General features: G+C 40.8%; 1 protein-coding gene across 1 annotated transcript in view; it reads right to left on the reverse strand.

Moving 5' to 3' along the window:
- Positions 1–11,588, reverse strand: part of ERI3 (ERI1 exoribonuclease family member 3) — a 279,690-nt gene that overhangs the window by 105,515 nt on the left and 162,587 nt on the right.

Consider the following 11,588-nt stretch of genomic DNA (forward strand, 5'->3'; position numbering starts at 1 on the left):
GCTTGGTTGAAACACCCTCCTTGGACAGATCATCCCAAATAAAGCAACAAGTCACTTGAAGATCTTCATTTGGATGTTTCTCTATACAACTGTCAGAAACAAGAAAAGCAAAGGAGTTTAGTTTGGTGTCTTTTCACCAGCAGACATTTTATTCAGATTGCTCTTTGGCATTTAAGGTGGGTTATAGTTAATAGAGGCTGTTATTTCTTTTTACTGATGGGTTTTTAATTGTATTTTAAACCTGCTTTTACTTTTTAAGTGTATATTTGCTTTCAATTAAATTTTACTGTTGCTGGCTTCCTTAAGTTCCATTATCACATAAAGTCAGGATAAAAAAGAAGCAAACAATAAATGATAAGGCAATGGAATAAGTACTTATGTAGAGCAGCAATGCAATTTAGATCCTTTATCACAGAAAACAGCAACTCCAGCCAGATAAACACTTGCCAGACCCTCTCTTCAGTCCACTCCAGTGACAAGTTAGAACCTTCTGAGAAGTGGTACATTTTGTTCACATTCAAATTTGGTATGGAAACATTGGGATTTGATAGTGACCCAGGTAAAGTAGACTCAATCATTTGACCACACATAACAGCCCAAGAAGTCACCTGATGTCAGAGAAAGATCAACTGAAGTGGCAGCAAGAAATTGGAATTTCCTCTGCAACCATCACAGCTACTGGGCCACTTGCTTTTTAAAATACAAACAGATTCTGGACTATCTAGGACATCTCTCTTATACTTCAATAAAGCATTGTTCTGAACAACGCAAAAACAATAATAAAGGTGGCTATGCACAGTTCTTGACATCTCAAGTAGCCTCTATCTAGGAAGAAATTCACCTAGATCAGCTCCAGGTCTGCTCTAAATGTTCTCTCATGTTGGAAAGTGTTTGGGAGCTGGAAGGGCTGTGGATCCAGCAGATCCATGTACTCTCATCCCATTCATTATCACATCTCCAATACAGTGCACACCATCAATGAGGCTGGCATTCAGAGTTCTGAAACTTTTTGGAGGAGCCACCATTGAAACATCTGTCATGTTCTAAAATATTTTCAAGTGTTGCTATTTTAAAATTCTATGTAAAGCTCTGAATTTGTTTGACTATAATATTTAGGTTGTATGCTATATATCAATACAAAAGCTTTGAGGTATTGGGAAAGCATTTCAAAATATATACTGATACCGTATTATTTTATTTATATCCTGCCTTCTTCCCAAAGCTGAGACTTAAGATGACTTATAAAAAGAAATACAAGTAAAAAGATATGCCAACTGAAAACATACAAAAATACTTTTTAAACTGGTATTAATAGGCTTGCCATATCCCGCCTGGGGGCGGGACTTTCCTGGTTTGGGGCGGGGCCACATGGTCCCGCCCCAGTTTAGCCCCTCCCCCGGGACCTCCCCCCCAGCAAGGCCCTGGAGGCAGCTCCACCCCTCCCCATGGCTGTGTGCCACCCTCCTCGCCTCCCTGCCTGGCTTAGCCTAGAGAGCAGGTCTTCAAGACATCTGCCACTCAGAGCTATTGCCAGCCCACTTGGTATATATGTCTTGCAAAAGGCCTGACCTTCCAGGTTACAGTGAGCAAAGAAAAAAAGGCCATAAATCGTTCATGTTTCCCTGGGAGTCTAAATGCCTCATCTTTTAAATGTATACTGCGTCAGTATTCTTGTAATTCTTTATCACAGGGTCGTTTTTGAGGCCCTAAACACCTTTCCTTGTAATATGCAAATTTCTCCGGAAGCTGAACAATGGGAAAGAAGCAATCAGCCCTCCTCCCCTTGGGTTGGTTTTCAATGGCTTGGAAGGAAGAGATTTTGCCTTGCTTGTAAATAGGAAGCGCTTTGGGGAAGCAGAAGGCTGCAGAAATAGTTTGACCCCCCCTTAAACATCCATGGCTCAATGCTATGGGATTCTGGGAATTGTAGTTTCTTGTGGCACCAGAGCTCTTTTGACAAAAGGAAGCTGAATGGTCCACAGAGGAGGCGGGGGCAGAGCCTCTTGCCAGCAGTCTTCAGTGGAAGAGAGGAGGCTGATGGTCCTGGCCACTTCCCTTGGCTCCCTCCCTCCTCCTCCTCCTCCAGCCGAGGTGAGCTTCTCATTCACTCTCCCTGGCTTTTCTCTCCCCCCCCCCCTCTGCACTTTGAGACCCCTTTAACTGCCAAAGCTCAATGCTCTGGAATTCTGGGGTCTGTGTGAGGCATTTGGCCTTCTCTGTCAGAGAGCTCTGGTGCCACAATAAACTACAATTCCCAGGATTCCATAGCACTGAGCCCTGGCAGTCCAAGCAGTGTGTTTTGGACACAGAGATCCTCCTTTTGTGAGTTAATGAATGAATCCAGTCCCTAGCCTTTCTATCTCTCTCACACACTGCAGGAATAATAACCCACTTTGAGACTGCTTTAACTCAGTGCTAGGGAATCCTGGGAATGCTAGTGTTTGGGAGACATTGAGATTTCTCTGTCAGTGATGGCTCTGAGGCCACAATAGACTACAATTCCCAGGATTCCCCAGCACTGAGCAGTCTCAAACTGGACCATTTCCTCAGTGTGGATGCAACTGGTGAGGCATTCTGGGCACTGCAGTTCAACTACGTTTGGAGGGTTATGGGACTCCCTGTCAGAGATAGCTCTGGGGCCACAATGTACTACAATTCCCAGCATTCCCCAGCACTAACCCAGGACAGTTAAGTCACTCTCAAATTGGATTATTTCCTCAGTGTGGAAGCAGCTTTGGTGAGGAACTCTGGGCATTTCAGTCCAGCATTGTTTTATTTCTGCAGTGCATTTTGGACCAGAGACAAGGTGACCAGGCATCCTCCTCCTTTTCCAGGACATGTCCTCTTCTGTCAAATTTCAAAATGTCCTCCATTTGGATCATGGCTAAGAAGCATGGATTTATAATTACATGGGTGTTTTTAGCTTTTATTTTTGGCCATGTCCTACATATTTTTGCTTGGGTGCCCTACATTTTGGGGTGAGGGCATTGGTCACCTTGCTCAGAGAGCTTTCCAGGGGTTTAACTGCCATTCTGCTGTGGTGCTGGAACAAACCACCATTCCCAGAATTCCATAGCATTAAGCCAAGACAGTTAAAGTGGTCTCAAACCAGATTATTTCTCCAGTGTAGATGCAGCCCAAGCCTTTTGCCTCTCTTATGCCTGAGATTTCAAAGCCCAGCCTTGGCACCACAACAAACTACAAATCCCAGGATTCCATAGGATGGAGTGATGAGAGTGAAAGCAGTGTGGCAGCAGCGTAAGTGTGCTTAATGCAGTTCTTAAGATGGTGCACCTCTTGCCTACAGAGTCTCACAAGACTTTTTTGTTTAACAACTTGTACCCATCAACTCCATTTCATGTCTCCTTTATTTAGTGGGGAGGAATACAGAGAAAACAAGTCAAAATGAAGAAAAACCAAAGTCCCTTGACCAAAGGGTTTGGTTGTGGAATAAGCCTCAGAAATATGCAAGAGGCAATGTTAAAATAAAGCCATGTTCAATGCTCAAATGTGCTGTTTGGAATGGGGAGAGGGGGGTGGCCAGAAAGGGAAGTACATTTCCGTGATCTGTCTACAAATAATGTCAAAATGTCCTCCATTTTGATCATGCCTAAGAAACATGGATTTATATTAACATTTCTAAAAAAGCCTCAATTTTTTGGCATGTCCTCCATTTTTATAAAATGTGTCCTACATTTGAAAATGTTGTCCTGCATTTGTCCTACATTTGTCCCGGTTTGGAGGTCCTCACTTATGGCAACCCTAGGTATTAAACTATATACATAAAATTAAAAATACTTAAAACGTAACATTAATATGATATTTTCAAAACAGTTGTTTTCTAAATAGACATGATAAATTAAATTTTAGTCAGCAACCTCATCGTTTTCTATGTGGAAAGAGGTGAGAAAGTCACATCCATATTGCTGTCTTATAACTAAGACAACTAATATTGAGGAGAGTGAAGAGCATGAACTAGAGGAGGGCCAGGAGAGTGCAAAGAACATAAAAAGGGATGTGATTAGAGAAAGCCTAAAAGACAGGACAAAGTGAAGCTAAGAAACTACTCAAGGTACAAGCTAATCTCTTAGCTCCCAAAGCTCTATATGGCAAGGCAATGTGACCCACATGTCCCAGCCTGCCACACATAGTACTTGCATGAATACTCTTGTGCATCCACAAACAGACTTGCTCTTTAACACTAGTCATGAAAGCATGTCACTGTCTCCAAAAACAAATCCTATATTCAGAATGAGAAGCTTGTGAGGATGAGAGCTGCACCCGGGCAGCTCCCCATGGGGTGGGCGGGGGGCTGGCTTGGTGGGAGTTAATTAGAATCTTGTCACTAAGTGAATGCGCCCTGCCTGGACTCTGACAGATGCTCCCCTCTGACACTGGGGGCCAGAAGACAATCCACATCAAGCTACTGCAGGATGACCCTTTTAACACAAAGAGTAAACTCACTGCACAGCAAGTTGAAGCTCATTAAAACTGTCTACTCTGTGAGCATCCCATTAACCTCTCTGTTAAAAACACGCAATCCCTCTTCTTCTCTTGCAGGCCTAATTAATGCTCAGGATCAGGAACAATATAACACCCTAACCTTCCTAGATTTCCAATCAGTAAATGAAAAGAGAGAGGGGGAGCCAGAAAGATACAGATGCATCACCTACACCTCAAACCATATTGGTGGTTGACCCTTTCAAATAGGTAGGCTTTCCCATGAGGCTAACACAAGTTAAGAGAGACTGCTTGTGCGTAGCTGGGCAATGTAATCAAGCTGCCATTTGCACTAAGTTTTGGTTGATCAGCTCTGTAAAACTTCCATATAATAATAAATAATAAAATCTTTATTTATATTTCCCGCCTCTCCCCATGGATCGAGGCGGGAATACATCAGATAAAATCACTATTACAATAAGCACACATTTATCTAAAATTACAACAATCAATTAATAAGACAAAATTTAATCAAATTGATACAAATCCATACCTATATATGAGTAATGGAGGTAGAGTGTTACCTAGGTTCAGTTATGGTGGATCAAATGGATAGGCCCGCCAGAAGAGATCCGTCTTAAGTGCCTTCTTAAAAGCATCTAGGGTGTTAATACGACGGATCTCTTCCAGTAGGTTGTTCCAAAGTCTGGGGGCAGCAGTAGTAAATGTTCTATCATAGGTCGATTTCAGTCTGATTTTTGGGTACTCTAATAATATCTTTTCAGATGTTCTGAGTGTGCAGGGCGGATTGTGTAAGGAGAGATGTTCCTTCAAGTAACTCGGGCCTGAGCCATATTGGGCTTTAAAGGTAATGACCAACATTTTGTATTGGGCCCAGAAGCTAATTGGTAGCCATTGCAGAGATTTTAATATTGGTGTAATATGTTCTGATCTAGATGTTTTAGTGATCAGTCTGGCCCCAGCATTTTGAATCAGTTGAAGCTTCCGGGTTTGGTACAAAGGTAGCCCCATGTAGAGTGCATTACAGAAATCTGAACGAGAGGTTACTAGCGGATGTACCACTGTTTCAAAGTCCCTCTGGGCCAGATAGGGACGCAGCTGGCGTATCAATCGAAGTTGGTACCAAGCACTTATGGATATCGCCTCCAACTGAGATGACAATTATTTTACCTTTTTCTAAACTTATATCCTTTTTCTAAACTTGATCTGCATGCTGGGAATGGTGGCTGGAGTAGGTGTACCCTAGGCAAGTTGTGTGTGTGTGTGTGTGGGGGGGGGATCTCTTGATCTCCACCATTTCCCATTTAAATTCCAAATAATCTTATCATCAGGAGACAGGTACACACTTCAGTCTATGGGGTAGTCTACACATTAAAAAAAAACTCCTCATAACAGTTGAATAGAATGTGACCTGGACACATGCAATTCGCAGACGTTCAGGCTTCTTGAAGGATGGGGGAGAGGTGCTCTTTAAACTCTGTGGGAAAAGGCTTCACAGTTTTTACTGGAGTATCTGCTGAAATTTGCAGAAATGTGCATTATAGCACGTACGACCATCTATTTGCTTCTCATGCATTCAGATGGCTGCACATTTTTGGAAGAGGGATGGTGAACAGATGTAAATAGATGCGAATTTGTGCAGGGAAAATGAATGCAATATATATATATATATATATATATATATATATATATATATATGAAAATAGAGATGCTGGAGTTCTGAGAACTGTCATGCTGGCCAGTAACATCTTTGATGTGGTATGTTTTAGTTCATTTCATTGTTCTGAAGTGGTTTGTTGTCTTGGAGGATATGTGAGGGAGAAAGAAAGAAATAGAGTTTGGTGGTAGTGCTTTGACTAGTCTTTTTGTAGCAGGGGAGTATTTCAAATGTGTGTGTTTTTTCTGAGCATTGTTGCTTTGCTTTCTGTGAAATGGGTACTTTGTTGTGCTTTGTGTGAGCCATATGTGATTTGACCTTTAGAAATGTTACTTGAACAAGGTACTTGTCTATGACCCTCACTAGTTTGATGCCTATGAAATGCATATTTGAGCATTTCTGCCCTTTGCTCAGATTCTAGGGCAGGGGTAGGCAACCTGCAGCCTGCAGGCCGGATGCGGCCCGGCAAGGCCTTGGGACTGGCCCCAGCCTGGTCCTGCCGCCGATTGCTGCCAGGGCCTTTGGCGTCTCGCGTGAGGGGCATGGTGGGGCAATTGTCTATAGAAGCCTCAGAAACATGCATTTATCTTAACATTTTTTAAAAAATTAGCAAAATCCTCTATTTTTTATTTAAAAAGTGCCCTCCATTTGAAAATTTCATCCTACATTTGTCCCTGTTTATTTATTTATTTATTTATAAAAAAAATTATTTATTTATTTATTTATTTTTGGCTTCGGCCCCCCAGTTGTCTGAGGGACAGCAACCCGGCCCCCGGCTCAAAAGGGTTGCCTACCCCTGTTCTAGGGCAAGTTACTTTGCTTTCAGCCTTGACATTTCATCTTCTGAAAAATTTGTTTTCTGGATAATCACTTCTAGTATGGCAGCCATTTTATGAAAGCATCAACAACGTTCTCTCAGAATCCCAAATGTGGCCACAAGCCCCCTAAAGGTGAAGCTTCCTAGTATACTGCATATACAGTAACTGCAGGGGGGCTGAGGAAGAAAGGGATTCAAATAACCGGCCTTCTCCAACCTGGATGTCCTCCAGATGTGTTGGTTGGGGGCCATTCTAGTTGTGGATGAATGAAGTTGTGGTCAAAGTATTGTTTATACTGAAAAGGAAAGAATAAGCAGCAGATTAACTGAAGCATTGCACAGATCATAAGTGCAGATGAATAACCAGTGGTCAACAGCTGCTAAGCACTGAGGGTTAGGGGGACAAGCCTCCCTTGGAATGTGCTGTCTAACCACCTGAGGTTATAGGAAAGAAAAATATCTGTTGTCACCATTACTTGCCAATTTCAACCCTAAAGTTCATGATCAGCCAGAGGAACTGACCACATGGTGCCTTGACAAATGTTCTCCACATGAAAAGTGAGCAGAGGAACTCAATGCTACTGCAAAGGTAGGCCAGAATCCTGGAAAGCTTGAGGTGACTTATAGGGAAAGGGGCTCTTAATGTCATCTGGGTTTTTATTTCTTTTCAGGTCCAAAAGCTAAAGGGCACCTTGCAACTGGGGATGGAGGAAGGGGAAATACCTGAATGTGTGTCCAGCTCTCAGAAAGCACATACCAATACCAGAATGTTATGCCTGGTAGAGCTTCCAAATTACTATAAGGAAATCTGATACTCTACAGACAAACTCCTAGAGTCAGAGCAGAAATCTGAATGTTACATAAAGAACAGAATGTTAGATAAAGACTTTTATCCCCAGTGAACCTCCTCACCCCAGTTTCTTAGGTGTCACTGCAAAAGATTGGTCAAAGTATTCAATCATTAGTGTGATCATTTAGGTACCTAGAACTGTCAGTGTCATTAATGTAGGAACCACTGCCCTCATTCTACTGGGCTTTGATTCCTCTTGCCATTGTTACAATACCACCAGATCTATTTTGCATTCTTGTGTTGCAAAGACATTACATCTCATAAACAAGCTTTAATTGGCTGCTATAATTCAAGTAGGAAAATAACAGGGGGAGGAGTGACAACAAGGTAAAAGCAGGTTGGGGGAAGGAACAGGCTGCTACCAATTAAAATAAAAAATGAGACAGGTTGGGTAGGTCAGTCCTCTTCTCTATGTTCCAAGCAAAATATATATCTGGAGAACATTCAGATCAACCTAGCCATGATTGTCCATTTATTTAGGAGGGGAACCAGTGCAACACAAGGTGAATTCACACTATAAAACTGATACCACTTCAACTGCCATGGTTCTGTCCTCTGGAATTCAGAGATTTGTAGTTTCATAAGACACAATTCTCTATTGCACTTCTCCTTGCACAGCCCATTGGCTGCGAATTCTAAGTATTTCATGAAACTACAACTTCCCGAATTCCGTGGGATGGGGAAATGGTAGCTAAAGTGGTATCAAAGTTCTTTAATTGCGCAGTGAGGACACATCCAGTGTGCTAAACTTCAAACTCCCCCCTGCAACTCTTAAGAATCATGTCCTAGTGCTCCCCCATGTCACTAAGTCATACGGAAAACTACCACAACTCAAAAAAGACTTTTTTCTTCAATGTAAAGTAAGCATTTGACACATGTAACCCTATTTCCAAACATTCAGATACATTCCTTGTCTTCTGACAGCTGATGAGATCTCTTTCTTTTAAGGATTTTTATCTTATTTTTTTCCTTTGTTTAGCCCTGATCATACCTATAAGGACTATGAATTTTATACACCCGCTATGTACAATACTTTAGGCTCTACTGCTGATTAATCTCATCAAGCACAGTGAGAAAGAGCAAGGTTGAACAGCTGCCAAATAAGTACCTGTAAACATACATAAATACTGTGAAAGAATGGAGGGGAAGGGGTCACTATCTATGGGAAGCTGCCAGAATGCAGTCATTCCCTTGTGGTTTAGAACAAAAGGATGGGAAGAACTGCTGAAATCCCGTTCCCAAAAAAGGACACTTGGGCTGTTTCTGAGCTCCAGAGTCCTGTTTTCCCTTCTCCAAAATTTCCTCTATGGAGTCTGACTCTTAGCTCTCAACTCACCAGCACAACTGCTCTTTATAGTCAAGATGGCATATGATTGCAGTCCCAGAACAATCCTCTCCTGGCTCCAGGAAGACTTATAGCTGCCATTAGTTGCCCCTCACAAGAGCCAAACTTGACCATAATTCCACCCCGCTTTCTGATGAAGACATGGCTTCATTTCAAGTATGTCCATTAAGCCTGCCATGAGTTCCTCAGCTGCAAAACTGAAGTACTTTAAAAAAGCAAAACAACAAACAGAAATATTCCAGACCAAAACTGTAATATGCTGCCTTCTTTAAAGCATGTAGCTTTTCCTAAATTCAAAATTAAACAATGGGTAATCTTGCATAATAAGAATATTTTTGTGTAATAAGTATACAGTGGTGACTAAAAGGGGAAAACATTTAAAATAACGAAGAGAGATTACCTTTGGCTTCAGAAGAGACATTTTACTTAACAGCAAGATTACAGTAACTCATTTTATTCAGGTCTGTAAATTTTTCTTCTAAATTCTCACCACAAGAGATGGGCAAATATGTAAAGTTCAATTTCATTTAGGGTGCTTTTTCACTTTTAATTTCTTTGTCTTATTCCTACATGGGATTGCAAAATAGGCAAGACTTTTTGGACATGACAGTCTGTACATTTTTGTAAAAATTTAGACATCTGTGTATTTTTTTATAAATGACATATTTTAAATGAGTTCATGTTTGTGTGCACTTTTGTAAATATAAAAATATTAAAAAGCAATTTCCTAATGAAGCATCTGTGTTTTTTAAATTACTGCACAGCATTTTTTTTTAAAAAATGTGTGCATTATTTTAATACATGCATTTTTATTTTCACAAGTTGCATTACTGTGGACTCTGGAATCAGATGGGTTTCAGTGGCAGAATTTGATATACAGTACAGTATCTTTAGGTTCAGGAAGTACAAATGTACCAAGTTTGTGTTAAAATGTGAACAGAGGAATTTCACACTTATCTCTGCCCAGGACAAGATGGCGAGAATCACAAAATTCACAATGGTTTAATCCTTTTGCAAAATGGGCCTTTTGGAGAGCTGGGACACATCTGGCACAATAGTGACACAATAAGGAAATGTTCCTCATTAAAATGAGAGTCAGTCCTGACAACCTTGCTAAGGAGTTAAATGCTGGACTCACAGTAAACAAAGAGGCAGTGTTTAACCTCATGTTGTGCACTCAGAGGTAACACAAAAATGCCTTATACCACAAACAGAAGCAGCAGCGACTGCATGTTCTCCCGCCTTGAGGCTTTTGAGCTGTAATGAAGAAGTAAAACCCCTGGAAAGAAAATTCAGTCAAGAAGATTGGAGAAAATAAACCACTACTGTGCTCAGCTATCCAGCAGGGCAAAGCCAGCTAATGACAGTCCGATAGATGTACAAGGTAATTAAAGGCAATGACAAATTATATTCTGGGGATGTTTGTTGCTCTAGTGTGGTAAGAAGAAACACTATAAACACTCCTATAATGGTTCTAAGGGGTCTCTAGCAACAAAATGTAACAAGGTTCTCAGCAGCTCCCATCCCACCCCCAATACCTTTCCTGAATATATATATATATATATACACACACACACACACACACACACACACACATTCCTGAATTAAACTTACAACCAGGCAAAGAAGTACAATGTGAATGCTACATCCTGTCAATGATGCAACTACATCCATAGTTCAAAAAGAGTTTGCTAATTAAAAGCTGGTGAGCTTTAAATAATTCATCCCCTTAATTCATATTGATTTGGTAGTTTAGTGGTTAGGATCTTGAAACAATATTAAACAGCTTCCTTCAGGGTTGGGTGGCGGGTGACTTTTTCATGTAAGTCTCTCAGCCTAGCAAACTTAAATGTACAGCAGCAACAAGAGGAGATAATGCAATGAGGGGCCATTCTTGGCAGTAGAAAAAGAAAGATATTCATACAAGTCAGACATTCAGAGGGTTTATGTACAGAACAAGCAGAAATATCCAGAAATATTCCAGTGGCATTTCTCATATTTTTCTAGGACTGGCCCTATATGCCATTCACTGTTGGACAAACCCGATGGCTATTTGTCAGTACATAAGACAATCAGGAACACAGATATACATTGACCCATATCTGCTGGGGCTGTCCCATAAGAATTTTAACACATAATGCAAAAAACTGTACAGGACTATATCCTCTGCAAGCTACATGGAGCAAAAAGATGAAAAATCCAGATCTCAAAGCTGCCCAGTTCACAAGGTGATATGGATATGGTCAAACACATCAAACTAAGCATAAACATGGATTAGAAAATTGGAGCAAATTAAGGGATAGTCTGGTATAACATCTGGTGGAAGCACCCCCTGATCTTCTATAAAGATTGTAAGATAATGCTGTACACCGCTTTGATCTTAGGAAAAGCAATCTATAAATAAACATTATTATTATTATTATTATTATTATTATTATTATTATTATTATTATTATTA

This window comes from Sceloporus undulatus, chromosome 4, assembly GCF_019175285.1.
Source record: "Sceloporus undulatus isolate JIND9_A2432 ecotype Alabama chromosome 4, SceUnd_v1.1, whole genome shotgun sequence".
In the NCBI taxonomy this organism is placed as follows: domain Eukaryota; kingdom Metazoa; phylum Chordata; class Lepidosauria; order Squamata; family Phrynosomatidae; genus Sceloporus; species Sceloporus undulatus.